Genomic DNA, 17,597 nt, shown 5'->3' with positions numbered 1-17,597 from the left:
AATCCTGGAAGTAAAAACCTGCACAAAGTCCTTGAAATAATGGATATTAGAGAAATTTCGTGTGGTTTAGGTAACTACACAAGGTTGAGGAGTGAATGAGAGCTCTTTAGCACAGCAGCTTGCTGGAAATACTGGGAAAGAGAGTTTATATTCAGTAAGCCATTTCTTAAGATAGAGTTTAAAACATTTCAGCTGATGCTGGGTTCTTGCTTCTTGTATAGCAAAGTGGCACAGTGATTTTACAGCATCTGTGTTCATCAGTGTGAGTTGCTGAGCAGTGTCAGGCTGCTGAGAGCTCTTGTCTCACAAGGATACATATGTCACCTTTCTGTTAGATGTTACCTCTTCTGGTCCACAATCTCCTTCATAAATCCTTGGAAGTTCAAGTGTCTTCTGTGGACTTTTTCCTTCTCTTTTTCTCCCCGCTGCTTCTGTTTGTTCCAGTTAATGGTTACAAGTCCAGAATGAGACATTTTATTGTGGTCAGGATGAGTTACAAAAGCAACCAGGACACTTCTGTTACAAAACTTGAGTACCCCCTTTGTGAAACTTAACATCAGTTGTTACAAAAAAAATTACTTGCCCTTTCTTTCTGTTTTTCAAGTATTTCATACCTTGATGTTCTCTGCTACAGGCAGTGTTTTGTGTTCTGTTTGCTGAGCTGGTGAAGTCTGAATGCTTCATAAAAGCCTCTTTGGGAGAAAGAATCAAGCAATTTCTCCCTAATGCTAGCAGCAGGGTTATTAAGGCTTCATAACTTCTGAGGTAGGAGTCAGAGAAAAGGAAGATGGGCCAGACTTGCAGGATTAGAGGGGGGGAAACCACAAGCAGCAATTTATTGCTCTAGTTCTAATCTAATTTACTGAGTCATTCTTCTGCTTGAAAGGTTTTGTATTCTCATGTTGCTCTGTGGTTCCATAGATTTAGGCCATCATAAGAATGAAGGAGGAAAAGGTACAGAGATAGGCGTGGACAGCAGTCCCACTGCTGTCTCTCCTTGGATGTCTAAACCTGGGTTCCCAGGGAGGAATTTTAGTCAGAGGTAGCAGATATCTGCTAACTTCGTTTCATGTTGTTTAGAGCTTGTTCTTATGAATGTAATAACTTGATTATACAAATCATGAAAGGAAAACTCATCAAGAAAACCATTTACCACAAAAATACTGCTTGTGGCTCAAAGTTTCTGAGCACCAAACTGCAGAAGAATATGCTGAGAAGTGTAGTTATGTGCTTGGTCTGATGAAGTAGGCTCCCCTAGGCATCACTTCATGGCCGCCATGGGAGCATCTTTGATCAGGCCTTGTATGATCGTTGTGTTATTAAATAAATACTTCTTTAAGAGTTAAAATGCAGTGTGTTGTTGCTTCTTTTCCAGGAAAAGATCAAAACTGCACAGGTGACATATATAGTTAGCAAGTGTAAGGCATAGCATACACCACACTATAAGGAACTCCCAGAGGGAGCACAAGACACTGCTGTCTAGTATTCACTTTACTCTCTTCTCATATTAGACAAGCTCTGTTTGTTGCCATCCCCTTGACTCTATCTTTGTAATCAGGACTGAGCCCAAAGACAGGGGAGAGTATTTGGTTCCTCCACCATGAGATAGAGGTGAGAGCTTGCTGTGCCCACTAAAGATGCATACTTATAAAACTGACATTGTTCAGTCTTTAGCTTTTGATGAATTTACTCCTCTTTCTCCAGCACTTCAGTGAGAAGGATGCCACCATGTAGCTGCCTGGTTATTTCTGCTTGTCAGTTGGAGAAGGCACAAAATTGCTGTGTGTGGTTCTGAACACTTCAGTTACTGGCTGGACATCCCAGTCCAGCATCTCACTCATCAGATGTATACATTCTGTCCTCTTTTCCCTTTCCCCCATAGAAGAGTAGTTAATGCAAAGTACCTGTCACAAAGCATGCAGAGGGCTTGTTGATGATAAACTGAGGCTTCTCTGGAGGCTAGTGCTAGCAAAGGCTATATCCTGCCATGCAAAGATATAGATGGAGTAAAAGCCTGTGGTCTTCAGGATTGGTTTCCTGTAAAATATGCAAAGCTCCAAATCAGGGGCATGTTTCCACCACCTTCTGAATTGATGTGGAGTTCTCCATGCAGGCACTGTGGGTCTCTAGCGTTTCACTTAATAGCTTACTCATTAATAAATGAACCTGTAAATTCAACATAGACGTTAAAGGTATCAGAAAGTCATCTTGTTTGTAGGTGTTGGTCAGCCAGTTCTGCATAGTGCATGTCTACATGCTGCTGAGGTAAAACAAGCCATCAAACAAAAAACTCCAGACCTGACAGTGTACCTTGGATGTTGTTATTGGCAATGAGCAGTGTTACTCAAGTTAATGAGCTGGCTAACGCTAGTATCTGAAAAAACCCAGTCATACAGGGAGCTCCAGGACTTAATTGGGTTTGAAAGTGTACGAACACACCGCAAAAAGGTTTCTGCCCAGAGCAAAGAAACTCTGATCAAGGAATGACTTGTAAGAGTTAAAGCTGGGAAGGTCAGACTTAAGGAAGTAACATAGGTTTGGGGTGTTTTTCTGGCAATGTCCAAGTATTTGCAGCTTAAGTGGAGGTAACTCCCTTTGGGACTGCTGAAAATGAACAAAATGAAACCAATTGCCTATAGACTATTATAATTTACCCCCCTTGTTTTCCTTTCCCTGTCTTTGCTTTTTACCTTGCATGTCTAAAATTTATGTGGCAATTTATGGTAATTATTTCTGGAAATGCATAACAATGACTGAATTACATTCAAGAAAGCAAGTTTTAGTGCAGCATGACACTTGGAACTATGCAAGTCTCACATTTCCTTTTACACATTACTCCCTCAGTTGCTGTCTGTAAGAAGTCTAATTCTTATATAAATATATGTATAACATGCATTTGTATACATGCAGTCAGTGTATTTTCCTTGTAGGAACAATCTGTATACATGGCTTCTTGCCAAGAAAACAGCTTTCCTGACGTTTAGTATGTCTGTATGTCTCTGTCAGTTTAACTCAGCACTAAACTCATTTGCAGAGGACCTGTTTGCTGGGTGGAACATCCCTGAGTTACTGCCTTGACCCTGTGCTGGGGACAGCAGTCATGGGGGGTGTCTGTGTTGATATGGAGAAGGATAACAAAAATCCCAACCCATATGGTTACATTCCACTTAAAGTGGGTATTTCCCTGGTGACCCCCAAAAGTAAATGTTAATAGATACCTCTAGAAAGGTCTCTTGCTTTGCCCTGTTCCCTTCCTATAAGGCGATAATGCTGTGCAGAGATAGAGCAGATTTTAGGAGCCTGGTCTCCTGCTTTAATCGTCTTCTGACATTCAATATAGAGACACATCTTTTGGGGTGGGTTTTTTTTTCCCCCAGCTCTACATCTTACTCCAGAAGTAGGCAGTCTTTGAATCTCTGTCTTAACCTCAACTGGAAAAGTAGTTCACCTTCTTGTAAGTTCTGATTGTTAGATATGAAAGCTCTATTTCATAGCGACTGCAGGGATTGTAACTCTTCAGCTGTGCTCATGGGTAAAAATGTACAGCCAAAAAATAGGAGTTATAAGATCTTTTGCTGGACTACTTTTGAGTCGATCTGGGATGACAGAACCTATTTCAGGCCAACAGTTATTGTAAGGTTTCCATGGAGATTAATGATGTCAGAAGAGCAACATCTGAGTGCAGTTTGCTAGAAAACAAGGCTGTAATGTTATAGTGGCAAAGTGAAGTCTTTGCATTTTTGTCAACTCGTGGAATAGTGAAACACATTTTCTCAGTGGATTGCAATTTGCTTTTGATTTGTGCTGAACATGAGCTGAAGTAATGCTTTTGCTGTGTGGTGATTCTCCTGCAGTTTACCTCAGTGCTGTAAGTGGTGATTTCAGTACCATCTCATGTAACTTCTGCTTTAGCTTTGATTGCTTCTCTCTTTACTTGCGTATTTTATGCATTCTCATGCTACCTTATTAAACTCTGGCACTTTCTGTCTGTACTGAATTGCCTTGTCTTCAGCGTGGTGCCCAGGTTTCCTAGGGCTATATTTGCAATGCATGAGCATCACAGTTAGAGTAAGTTACAGCTCTGCTGAGTTTTCCGAAACTTAGGAGCTGCCATGAAGGATATGGTAGGTGTGAGAGAGGGGAGAAGTGGCAAAGCGAGAAAACACAACTGTTTAACTGAGGCATAATTTAAAGCTAACATTTGACCCTTAAGACTTTGAAAACTGTTACCCTTACTTGTAGTTTTATAAAGATTAAAATACTACTCCGCTGTGTATAGTTACCAACCAAGGAACTGAATCTGTTAGAATCAGTAGTGAAGGCGTAGCATTTTTGCATAGGTTTTTTTTGCAAAGGGAAGGGATTAGGAGATCTGAAGGTGCCTCAATCCCACTGAAAGTATGTAGCTTTTTAGCAATTCCTGAATGGGAAAGCAGGCTTGCAAGCAGTACTGAATCTCTTTTATTACCTGGGTTTGTTTTTAGCATCCCACAACTGTGGTTTTGCTGTGCGTTATTTGAGGGAATCCTACAAAGTTAAGTTGTAGTATTTAAATTTGGGCAATTTTTCAGGTTTGAGCAGAAAAAAACCACCCAAAACCCAGCTTCTTCAAAATCAGAAAAATGGAGGGGGAAAGTCTTAAGACTTTATGCTTAAATTGAATTCAGTTTTATTGGTAAGCCAGTCAATGCTTCTATAACATTGCCTATAGAAAGCTGCTCACGCTTCCATGCACACATACTGAAGAACAGTCAGTAACAGTAACGATGGTAAATGATGGCAAGTCTCTACTTTTGTTATTTTGTCTCAGAAGATTATTAAGCAGAGAACAATCTTTTTTGGCGCATTTATTGTGCTTCAGTCACCATAATTTGCTCTGGTTTCTTAAGTCTAATTGTAACAGAGGTATCTTTTGCATAGAGGGAAGCAGCAGACTATGTAAACTTGCTTCTGTGACTTGCTCAAATTATCAAAATGTCCTCATATTTCAAGGAGTTAAGTTTTTAGAGAGCAAAATGGCAAAGCACCTCTGAGCTCACATCCTTTTATCTCCCACTTCAGCAGAAAAGGAATTATTCTTGCCCTCAGGCCACTTTCTGAATTCCTGAAATGCAAAGCTTACCCAGCGAGAGAATGGCCTACTCATGTACAAACCAACTGACAGTTCCTCCTGAAAACCAGGGCAAGTTAATACATTCCACATGTTCCCTGCCCCAGTTTTTCAAATTGATTATTTTGAAAAGCTAAGTAAGCCTATCTTTATTTTGCAGGAAATGTTTGGTGCCATTAGGCAGCAATGCTGTTGAAAAGAACAAAGCTGGAACAGCTTTTGATAATGTCCTCTGAGAAATGGCCAACTGCTATACAAGTGGTACGAACAGGACTGTTTGTTCTCGTGGGGTGCTGAGCACTTGAAAATACACTCACTTCACTCCTGAGTCTAAAAAGGAGTGAAATTCTTTTGAAGCCTTAAATATTGAACCATTTTGAAAATCTGGCCCCATACGTATAGGAAGAAGTTCTTGACTTTGAGGGTTGTGAGGCACTGCAACAGGCTTCCCAAGGAAGTGGTAAATGCTCCATCCCTGGCAGTGTTCAAGGGCAGGTTGGACAGAGCATTGAGCGATGTGGTCTCGTGTGAGGTGTCCCTACCCATGGCAGGGGGTAGGAACTGGATGATCTTAAGGTCCTTTCCAACCCAATCCATTCTGTGATTCTGTATTTTAATACAGATGTAGGCTGTGACTGTTTTACACAGATGTGACTGTTTTACTCTAAGGCAGTTATAAGTGTCTGACTGGTACCTGAAGGGCTGAAACTTTTGTCTATTACTTCACTTTAAAAAAAGGAAAATCTGTTAGAGGATTATGTCCTGTGAAGTCATGCAGTCCTCCTGCAGGTCTGGGCTTAGTGAGCTTCATACTAGGATAGCAGGAGTTATCTCAGTGTGGAAAGTGAACCTGGGTGCAACAGCTACAGGCTGCAGTCTTGTTATTTCCTGTGAGAGATTAAGGTTTAATGAAATGTTCTGTAATCCATAACAGTGTTGAAGCACCTTTGTGTTTGTTAAATGGAGAGAGGAAGTGCAGAGTAAAGGAAAGAATATTAGTCTGTATGTTCTTAAGCACATTCCTTCAGGAGAGTTAATTTTTCAAGGCTACTGAGTCATGCAGATGATTGCATAATTGATTGACATTTTATATGCAGGTATCCTCCCATCCATCTGAATTTCTCCAAACAGTGCTTTTTGACTCGGCTCTGTTACTAGCGTACCACATTTGGCAGTGTTTTGGTATGCTGAGTGTACTTACCAAATACAAAATTCACTTAACCAAATATGAAATAATGGCCTGATAAAACCAGAGACAGGAATCACTGAGCTTGCAGCAGAGGATAATATATTTTAATATTGGTGGGTTTTTTTGAATGTATTTTCCTGTAGAAAAGAACAGTTGGATGTCTCTTTCCACCTCCTTATCTTCTCCTGACCTGTTACCTTTTCTCTTTGCCCATCATGCCAGCAATGACAGAGCCTTTTGTAGGTTCTGACCTCTACACTCTGCTGGTGGACTGTTCACTAGTGAGAGGCACCAAACCTGCTGGGAACAACTGATTTCGGACAGAAAAAGAAGAGGAAGAACCCTCTGCCTGGGCCACATTCAGCAAATCCTTCAGTGTTTGTTGTTTTTTCAAGGTTGATTTCCCTTTTTCTCCAAGAAACAAGAACATTTTGTACAGTAACCTCACAAACAAGTAGTGGAATGGCAGAGGCATAAAGCACGAACTAAAAAGAAACATCAGACCATCTGCCTTAAACGTGTCAGACCTTGGTTAGCAGGAATGAGGAGGGACTCTAATTGTATAGGACTGAGAGCGAGGACTTCCAGTGTTGGATGTCTCGCAGCATGGGGCTCATAATCTCAGTTTTTCACTTGAGAGGCAGGAATGTTGTGCCTTTCAAGTCCAGCATCTATACATGGAAGTGGCTGTTTGTAAGTGCACGCGTTGCAAATAGCTGCATGGCTGACTCCTTGTTTACCCTCAGCATGAATGTCTGCATGCTTTGCAGGTGCAGCCAACACACAAACATTTTTCCCACGCTCTTCAGCCATCCCATCATTTTAGAACAAGGCCCTGTCAATTGAGATCTGAGGGGGGTTTTAATCAACTTTGCTATGCCACCGTAATGCTGGTTTTTTGCTGTAGGAGTTTCCACTTTTAGGATCAAGTCATTCACTTAATCCAGAATTTTCATATTGCCTCCATCACAAAGAGTGCCAAAAGCTACAAAGTTACAGTTTTTTTATACACTCTTAGGAAAGAAGCATCTATATTAAGTATTGATTGCTTTCTGTTTAGATGTAGTAGCATCTGCATATTGTTCAGTTTATAAAAACGAGTATTTTGCTGCTGCACGGGGGAAAATCCTCAGTCCTGAAGTTAGCAAAAAACCAAATAAATTACATTTTGTAATTTGTTCTGTATTAAGAGCCTTGAAGTGCTCTAAAGTATGCAGAATTTACGGTCTCTGGCTCGGACATTTTGTACTCAATAAGATGGTCAAAGTGGTATTGAGTCAGAGATGTCTGTTATGCATAGAAAATCATCCAAGTTTGACAGGGCTTTCAAAAGACTGTTCCTTTTCTCTGTAGAGTTTTACCCCTGAATTCTCCAAGGATTATTAAGGCTACAGCCTCTCCCTCTCTTTCTTTTTCCTCATAGTGGTAATATTAAGGTAAGAAAATGTTAACTCTGTTTCTGATGTAGAAATGCACCATAAGCAGCATAGTCTGGGGTGGCACAGGACCTGCAATCAAATTGGAACTTGAACCAGGGTTTGGACTCGGTCTTGGTAGGGGTTGCCTGTGTGAGGAGCCTCCCCGTCTGATAAGTTTTAAATGCCTCATTAACAGTCAAAGATAAAGGTGGTTGGTGGTGCAGAAATTGGAATAAATAGTGGAGTCAGAAGTGGAAGGACATAAACAACTTGTATTTGGAGAAAGGCGGCAAGAAAGCACGAAAAGGAAAGTATGTTGAGAAACATATGTAGAAAAAAGGATGATGAGAAGGAGGAGAAGAAATGAGTATGAGAGTTTGAAAGGAGTCAGTGGCTTGAATAACAGCAGAGGAACTCACCAATTCAGCAGAACAGGGAGTGTGTGAAGAGCTGGGGGCTGTCTGAACAGAGGAGAGAAGAAGCAGAAGAGGGAGATACTCAGTGGGAGGTGTGGAAGGTGCAGAGAGGCCACCAGTGGCTTATACCTACAAGACCTTGGACGCAGGAGAGGAGAGCTGCCTTACCTAGCGGTGTTTGATGATAATGAGTGCAAATTCATTTCCGTCAAGTTGGTTTGGGATTTACCACAGAAGAGTCCCACCAGTTAAGCCAGTACATTCTCTGCCTCTGTTATCGTTGCTCTAAGTAATTGCCACCTTCATCCTAGGGACTGTGAGCAGTGGCTGCAAATGTTGCCAGAAAGATCAGCAGAAGATCAAGTGTAAAAAAAGCTCAAGTATAACATGCATTTAGCTTCAACTTTGCTATTTCTGTTTCAGTCCTAAAAATATGGCTTCTGTGTCTAAAGCTTGTCTTTCTTTTCATCTATTCTCAAGTTATATGTTACTGGGTAATATCTGTAAACTTCATCTCACTCCAAGTGCTGGACTAGCTCTATCAGTGTACCTCATGCAGAAGATCTACAGCTTTAAAAATTGATAGAAATACATAGCACTGTTTTTTTTCTTCTGCAGTGTTAGGGTTCTGTTCCTTTAAAATCCATGTATAGACTTCTCTTCTGAAGTCTATTGGGAAAACAGTGAAAAAGCCAGCAGGGCCACATGAGGGAATTCCATATTTGTTTTTGGCATTTAATTTCCATGAAGAGGAGGATCCTGTTGACACAGAACTGCTTTCTTTTTTTTTTCTTCATCTTGCAAATGTTGTGGAAGCATTAAAAATGAGTTCCTTGTCAAGATTCCAAAATAGATGTTTGCGTAGTAGATTAGATGTAAGATTTGTGTAACTTTGACAGCAGCTCTCAGGCTGGTTGTTTCATAAGCAGGATGTGAAGCTGCATCATCAGAAAGAATATTACTGCTCAAATGCATGTTGCATATACAGAATTGATCAGCTTATAGACAGATATACTGCAGTGATTCAAGAGTTGCGTGCAGATCATTAACAGTATAAAAATAGAGGTATGTGCAGTTATAACTGTTCCCTTTCTTTATGTAGAAAATGGTTTGTTGTAGCTGAAGTCTCATACTTGCCTTACCATGGTTTTACTATTGCAGACTTCAGAAGGAGATGCCTAAAACGTGAGAATTGGAGCTTGAGAAAATAAACCACCATATACAGGAAGAGTAATTGTTGTGTTTCAAAATAACCTTCACCTTCACCATCAGAAAACTTGTAGAGGTAATTTCCAGTGTGTAGGAAATGGCTCTGAAATGCTCATTCTCAAAGAAAATGGCCTGAAAAAATGCTTTTTCTTCAACCTCCCACTTCTTTTAAAAGAAAATACCAGAGCAGCACATAAGCTGTAAGAGGTCCCTTGGACTGCAAGGTCGCTTTGTTTTCCAGTTGGTGGCTGAGTTAGCAGAGTGGAGCAAAGCGGTGGTGGCGGCAGTGTGGAGAGGAGGAGTGTTAAAATCCTTTTGAATGCAAAACTTTTGGGGGCAGATCTGCTCTGAGATGGGTCAGTACAGTGCCTAAAAAAAACCCCAGTGCCCAGGACATTGTAGTTAGAACACTGTCTGGGAGAGCTGCACTGTGTTGAGGAGTGATGGAGAAGTGAGGAACGCATTTTACCCGACATGAAGTGGTGTGAGGCCTGGTTGCCAGCACAGCGAGCTGGGACCTAAGGTGCTGAGCCCCAGGCACAGCCCTGCATACACACTGGTGAGCGCTTGCTTCCAGCTCTGCCTGAGGGAGATACTGTTTGCTGTTGGAATATATCATCCCTGAATTATTTGGCTTGGGGTCAGTATTCCTAAATAGAGAAGTCTCTGGTATTTCCAAGGGTTATCACAGCTTCCATAGAGCCTTTGTGCTGCTCCATAGCACCTAAAGTTTGGGTTTGTGTTGGAAAGGACCTTAAGATCATCTAGTTCCAGCCCCCATGCCATAGATAGGGATGCCTCACACTAGACCGTGTCCCCCAAGGCTCTGTCCAACCTGCCCCTGCTGCATAAAACCAAGAAGACCTATTTTCCTACAGGGAAATTGGAATGAGGGTCGGATTCATTGCTTCTCTTGATCCAGCTTTTGCAGCCCATTTAAATGGGAGAGTGATGAGACTCTTTGTGAGGAAATTACATATTTAACTGTAAAACTGCAGATGCAGCTATTTTCAGAAATCTATCCGCCCATTCTTATGCAGCTAAAAACGGCTTGTCTTGCTTCAGACAGAGGGATGACAAGACATGCAAGGTAGCCAGTCAGGCCAGGCTGGCTTGCCCCTTAAAGATTATGCTGCTGGAATTCTTTTAAACCCTGTTCTGCACCGAGTCCATGCAAATCAGCTAATTATCAGCCTCAGCTCAGGCTTCCATGAGCGCCGAAGAGTGGAACAGAATGATTTAATTTCTCTAGCATACTCTCTTGGCACTTTTGCACACAGAATATGTTGCTCTAAAGCATCCCTTGATACTACCCTTGGCAGAGTTCCAAAAGGAGTTGAAGTTAAAAACCACTCAGCGTAATTCAAGGGTTGGTAAACCTCGATTTGTCACCTTCCCTGCCTCGTGTAATTTTGCCGTCTGTAACGCGGGGCTTTCCTCTCCTCTCACACAAGCAGAGAGATGATCTTCAGAAGTGTTTAAACTGTGAATCAGGGAGTATAGCTGGCAGTGGTTCTGCATGTGGTATTCTCTTAGGCGAGTAATTAAACTGAGGTGAAGCAATCATATGAATCTTAAGTTTTGCAATTCATTATACCTAAAAGAGAAAAGACTGTGTGGAGTTTTTGGTTACATTAGTAAATGAGTGTGATTGCCTTCCGTTGTGACTTCGGGTTGCGTTGTGCTCGCTCTAAAGTGTGTGCCACTGTCAGAGACAGTAGTGTAAATTCCCCTTGTGGAAGAGTTTGTATGTAGGGTACGGGAACATCTTGAGTGGCTGAGTGTAAATTATATAACTCACAAAACAGTTTGGGATGTGGCCAGATTTAAGCTAACAGGAAAAGGAATTTGGTCAAGAGGTTCTGTTTCTCCTCAGTAGTTGGTTCCCAATACTAGAAACACTCTTAATACCTGTTAACTCATTAATTTTACTGTAACTAACAAATTAAATGCAGGCATAAGCACTGGCAAGAATTAACCAGCTAGTTCTATTACTTGAGGTATGCTGGTGCCATTGAAGATTCCTTTAATGGTAGCTGTATTCTTTAGCTGTCTAGATACCATTAAAATGAAGCATGCCTTAAGCCTCGGGCAGGAAGGTGTAGTGTCTGTGTGTTATTTATAATAAGCCTTGACAATCAAGAGGAAGTAGTAGATCAACTAATTATATGTTGTTGGTTGCTTGTCTGTCATCTTATTACAGTGCTTCAGTATCATAATTTCCAATGGAGAAAATGGATTTAATTTTCATTATGGCTAATAATTAAGCAATAGTGTTCTCTCCGTATAAAAATGGTAAACATAGACCAGAAGTAAGTATTGGAAGTTCAAAAGATCAGTGTCTTGCATGTGTTTCTTTGCTTAGGAGAAATTCCCTTTGTTGCGCCTTACAAGAATCACGGATTAAGGCCCTATTTCAGTTTGTTTCGGTGGCATCAACCTCATAAATACCACCGTAAACAGAATACGCACTCACACCCCCCTGACACAGAGTAGTTGCTCAGTGAAACTAACTGTAGTACGTGTAGTTAACTCTTTATAATTCTTTGTAGGTCATAGTATTGACGTCATAGTTGGACCTTTCTAATCCCATCTTTATTTAGATGGGGCTACATGGCGATCTGTCTCGAAAAGCTCGTGTGTTCTCATTCTGCCTTAATTCCTTGCATCTTTTTAATCCAGGATGAAGCTGGATTGAAAATTTTAGGTAGTGAATCTCATGCAAGTACTGTAATTTATTTCAGTGACCTAGACATGATTGTGTGGCAAAGTTTGTTTTCTATTTTAAACAGCTAAAAGCAGCAGTCTGGCACTAAGCTAGAATGAAGTGTGTTTCGCAGTCCCTGAAGAATTGTATTGCTGGGTTTTTCGGGCATCCTTATTTTTATAATAATGAATTTCAAATCAGACTAAATTTAAAAAGCAAAAGTGTTTCAAAATTGTGTGAACTGGAAACTACGCAGCAAAAAACCTGTACCAGTTTTCTTTCAAACTTGTAATGGCTTAATCTTTAAGCAAAGCACTCCCAGCCAAGTTGGATGAACTGGGATTCTGGCCTTTCAACATCGCTTTTGTCCACTAGCCCAGCCTGTGCTGGTACGTTATCACAGCATGTATGTGTTGTCATTTCTGGCAGAGCCTGCACATCTGAATTCCTAATTATAAGTCATACTGGAAATGAGTATTTTTAATTACCCCTTGTATTTCAGAGCGGGGGGAAATAGCATTTAAAGTACTGAGATCTTGTCAGAATTGTTGAATTGGTATCTACTGCTGAGTTTGCAAAGGGCCTGAAGGGAATGTAGCTTCTCTAGAAGTGTCTTTGAGAAATTGGGACAGGGCTTAATGCAAGGCCAGCAGTAATGCTACCAATCATGTTTGTTTGGGCTTTTGGGGTATGGTTGGCTTGGGTATTTAGTCTTCCCCATGACTTCTGAAGGAATGGTGATTATTGGAGTTCCTCTGCTTCCTAATTGATTATGGTAACAAAATTCTAGGAAGGATTTGTTGGAGTACCTAGCACTGGACACAGTACTTCAGAGCAAGTGTGGTCCCTGGGCAGAGAGTTGGAAGGAGAGAGGTGGTATGATGGGAGTAGGAGAAAAGAGGGGAGATTGAACGAGCTGGGATTGTTTAACCTAGAAAGAATAAGATCTTCATATTCAGATTACCAGTTGGATTTTAGACTGCACCCAGTCATCAGTTGGGAAAAGTGATTAACAGCTTATTTGTGTCCAGTGCTGCTTTTTGTCTTTGACATTAACAGTATCTGTTTGTGCTCTGTGATTGCTGAGGAACAGATTCTCTCAAGTAGCAGTAAACACTCACTAAGCATGTTCATTGCATCCTTTCGGTCTCTTGCACATCTACAGCGAGACTCATTGGAGGGCAGCACCAACCAGCAGTGTGCCTAGTCAGAAACAGCTTTAGATGGAGACTGAAAACCTCATTGCTTCAAGAGTTTGTTTCCAAAATGCCATTCAAAAATGTGTGGAATTGAAAACAAAATATACCAGCCTTTCTATAAGTGAGGTAGTCATTAGCCATGAGATACTGTCTTGTAGGTACTGTACCATCTTATTTTGGCCTCTTTTTTAAGTTTTCCCTTCCTTAAACTTGCCTTATAACTTTATTTCCTCAGTGGTCATCTGATCCATTGGATATCAGCTTTACATTTACTTCACTGATGTCCATTGCTGCCACATGTTGTAAACGTAGTGCATGGGAGAGCAAGTGATGACTGCTCACTCTGCACCAAAATCAATGTTCTCAGTATTATCCTACCTGAGACCTCTCTGAGACATCCTCTTTGTCACATTGTGCAGCAGACATTTGCCATATCCTTGCAAGCTCACACAGACTGTGTCTGGTTTTGGTACCTCCCTCTGTGCTGTGGGGTAGGCTGCAGGTACCAGCCTTGTCCAGATATCTGTTGTACTTTGGGACAGTGCCAGTGGGATCTGCAGGGCTCTCCTGCAGATGCATAAACAAATCAACCATGGGAATGTTTTTGTCTTCCATCAGCCATCTGGAGCATTTGAAGGCAGACTTGATGGATTGCATCAGACAGGTCAAAATACCTGTGCTTCCAGTATGGAAGTGTATTTCCAGCACACCACTTTGTGATTGCCAGCCTGCTGGTCTCCTGGGGAAGGTCTGGGCTGTGTCTGGGGCTCCAAAGCATCATTCCTTTCTGGATGCTGAGCTCTGATAAGATGCCAGCACTCTACAACAAAAGCACAGATATGAAATTTCACTCCAGTGTCTTACCCTGAGTATTTAAAAGCATTATGAGGCATTGTCTGTTGTGATTCTCTTCATTGTGCAAGATGCTTCCAAATTTCCAACTGATTTGTTTGGGTTTTTTATTTTTATTATTATTATTTTTATTTTTGTCTGTGTGAGTTGTGATGTTAATTTTTCCTTAAAGTGACAACCAGGCTGTAAGCAGATGAAGCTGCTTGTCCTGAGCAGTGTGTTCATGGAGTGAGCATGTTGCTAGCTGTATCTCATATTGGTCATCCTTACCATTAGATCATGTTGTGTGTTGAACAACTTACGCAGAGTCTCTGAAAATGATCACTGGAAAACAAATTGTTGCTTAATCATAACATTTAAATACTTGAAAGGTTTCTGCAAAGAGGAGAGGAATAATCCATGTACCAGGGTGCCTAGGGTAAGAAATATGGGCATCTTTGAAGTGAAGATTATTTAAACTAGGAAGAACTTTTCCAGGGTAAAGGATAGTGAAGCACTTGAATAGGCTGCCTGCAGAGCTTGCTGCATTTGCAGCACCGAAGGTATTTATGTGAAAGTTAGTCATCTCTATCAGAATGGACTGGGTTTGGCCTTTCCAGGGGCTGGATAATGGAGTCGTGACTTCTCCGAGTCTCCTTCAGTACAAGGGCTTAATGTTTTTAACATAAAGATCTGCAAAACTGCCTGAAAACAGGTATTTGCTGACTGGGATGTGATGTGTCAATCATTTATTAAAACTAACAGCTGTGTCCCTTTGCCCAAGACTTGCAATATTCTAAGTCCTTTAGCAACAGTTGAATGTTGCACAAAAGTTTTAATATTGTTAACTAACAAAATAGTGAGGTATCTTTGGTTGATACTCTGGAGGGAAGGAATGCCATCCAGAGGGACCTTGACACACTTGTGAGGTGGGCTGATGCCAACCTTACGAAGTTTAACTATGCCAAGTGCAAGGTCCTACACCTGGGTCAGAGCAATCCCAGGCACAGCTACAGGTTGGGCAGAGAAGAGATTCAGAGCAGCCCTGCGGAGAAGAACTTGGGGGTGTTGGTTGATGAAAAAATGAACATGAGCCGGCTTCAGTGTGTGCTTGCAGCCCAGAAAGCAACGGTATCCTGGGCTGCATCAAAAGGAGCGTGACCAGCAGGTCAAAGGAGGTGATCCTACCCCTTTGCTCTGCTCTTGTGAGACCTCACCTGGAGTATTGTGTGCAGTTCTGGTGTCCTCAACATAAAAAGGACATGGAACTGTTGGAACAAGTCCAGAGGAGGCCACGAGGATGATCAGGGGACTGGAGCACCTCCTGTATGAAGACAGGCTGAGAAAGTTGGGGCTGTTCAGCCTGGAGAAGAGAAGGCTGCGTGGAGACCTCCTAGCAGCCTTCCAGTATCTGAAGGGGGGCTATAGGGATGCTGGGGATGGACTCTTCATTAGGGACTGTAGTGATAGGACAAGGGGTGATGGGTTCAAACTGAAACAGGAGAAGTTTAGATTGGATATAAGGAGGAAATTCTTTCCTGTTAGGGTGGTGAGGCACTGGAATGGGTTGCCCATGGAGGTTGTGAATGTTCCATCCCTGGCTCCATCCCCGGCTCCATCCCCAGTCACTAAATATTCAATTTGGAAAAACTTACTCATAGAGGGAAATAATTTGAAGGAAAGTTATCCAAAAGATGAGACCTTCTCTAGGAGCAGAAGCTGTACTTGTTAATTCTTCCAAGTATGCAGAGAGCAGCAAGAGTTTATGATGAAAAATATCAGATGAAAATGAAGCTAGTGTTTATTCTTTGTAATTGTAGTTCACAACTAGTCACATCTTTTGGAGCTGACACTCACTTTGATATGGCACTGTACTCAATGACATCTTCATATTGATTTGAATCTGTCCTTGTAAGTCTGTCTCATGTATTTTTATTGTTCCCTCTATGTTAAGGGATCACTGCAAATAGGAGTAGGAGCCCTGCTACCTTAAATGTGACTGAAGCCATAGCTTCAATCAGTGACCATTCTGGTAAAGCTCTCTAAGAATATCTGATAAAGGTGATTTAATACAGAGGGAATTAGGAAGCTAAGCAAAAGTTAAGGCTTACTATGTTACAGATTTCCTCTGTGGCATTTAGATTGTGAATGTTGCATTTAGATTGTGAATGTTGGGAATGTATCTCAGGAAAATGGTTTTGGAGTCAAGCATATTCAAAGCACGGAATAAGAATGAATGAGAAACCTGCAAATTAACATGAAAATATTGTAGATTCAATGTGGTGGCATTAAAGAATTTACTTTGGCTCAAATACTAGAAATGACAATTTCTATGATTAAAGGGTACCAAAATGAAGCAGCAGTAGGATGCTTATTTAATCTTTAACTTTTATGATAATGGAAACCTGTTATTTCTATGGGGATAATTCTCAAAATGGATTGGGATAAATCCTGTGATTACAAGAACCAAAAATGAATGCTTTATACTTGAAAAGAGCTTCCAGGCTGTCCTAGAAGCACTTGATAGGTGCTGTGCCAGTGTGTGACATTCATAAAGTTGACCTTTTTGATGTCAAAACTGTAAGGGTGGTGAGGCACTGGAATGGGTTGCCCAGGGAGGTTGTGAATGCTCCATCCCTGGCAGTGTTCAAGGCCAGGTTGGACGAAGCCTTGGGTGAGATGATTTAGTGTGAGGTGTCCCTGCCCATGGCAGGGGGGTTGGAACTGGATGATCTTAAGGTCCTTTCCAACCCTAACTATTCTGTGATTCTGTGATTCTATGAAATAAGCAAACTTCAGCTAGTTTGGCTTTTTGGGTATGTATACACGCTTAACTGAAAACACAAATGTAGTTATGCGACGTCAGATTAGGTGTTCTGGTGAAAATAGGCCCTCTGGTATATAAAATTAATACCATTACACATCTGGTGGATGATAAATCAAATTATTCTCTTAGATCATCTCTGTTTTCTGCTATTCATAGCCTTTTTCTTGTCTGTGAGAGGGGTCTGCTTTTCTGTGGAGCTTTCCAACCCTCTGTTTAACAACATTGTATGTAGTCAAGTTTATTACTGTACTAGAATCTGATTTTTAAGTCCTGAAGAGATTTAAAGAGGAAGTTTTCCCTTCCACCTCTTCATCTTCCTTTGCTTTTTTTTTAAAGGAAGAGTTGAATGTATATAGAATATGCTGGAAATGAAGGTATAAATATCAAATGGTGCTTTTTGGATGTAAATTATTGAGTCCTCCTGCTGGATACGTAAATTTTAACTTGAAGAAGCTAAGTATGTGCCAGTGTCTGTTAAAAAAAATAAAGTTTGCAGTCTGTGAAGAAGGTAAAATTGGACTATTTATTGTAAGATTTGAATGGAGAAAATGTCTTTGAATTCATAGAATCATAGAATCATAAGTTAGGGTTGGAAAGGACCTTAAGATCATCCAGTTCCAACCCCCCTGCCATGGGCAGGGACACCTCACATTAAACCATCTCACCCAAGTCTTCGTCCAACCTGGCCTTG

The 17,597-nt window shown here is 41.2% G+C and overlaps 1 protein-coding gene and 1 long non-coding RNA gene across 11 annotated transcripts in view; both read left to right on the top strand.

Annotated features, from left to right (window-relative positions):
* Nucleotides 1-17,597, top strand: part of PLCB4 (phospholipase C beta 4) — a 198,837-nt gene that overhangs the window by 73,808 nt on the left and 107,432 nt on the right. The window lies entirely within an intron of this gene.
* LOC133273511 (uncharacterized) lies at nt 3,069-7,269 on the top strand. Its single transcript, XR_009744855.1, has 3 exons — nt 3,069-3,868; nt 5,062-5,371; nt 6,522-7,269. It is a non-coding gene; the product is annotated as an uncharacterized LOC133273511 (long non-coding RNA).

Source organism: Pezoporus flaviventris, unplaced genomic scaffold (genome assembly GCF_033815535.1).
Source record: "Pezoporus flaviventris isolate CSIRO_AGI_PZ_B2104156 unplaced genomic scaffold, CSIRO_AGI_Pfla_v1 ptg000031l, whole genome shotgun sequence".
Lineage (NCBI taxonomy): Eukaryota > Metazoa > Chordata > Aves > Psittaciformes > Psittacidae > Pezoporus > Pezoporus flaviventris.
The sequence above is the reverse complement of the archived record's forward strand: the minus strand, read 5'-3'. Positions and strand labels throughout refer to the sequence as shown.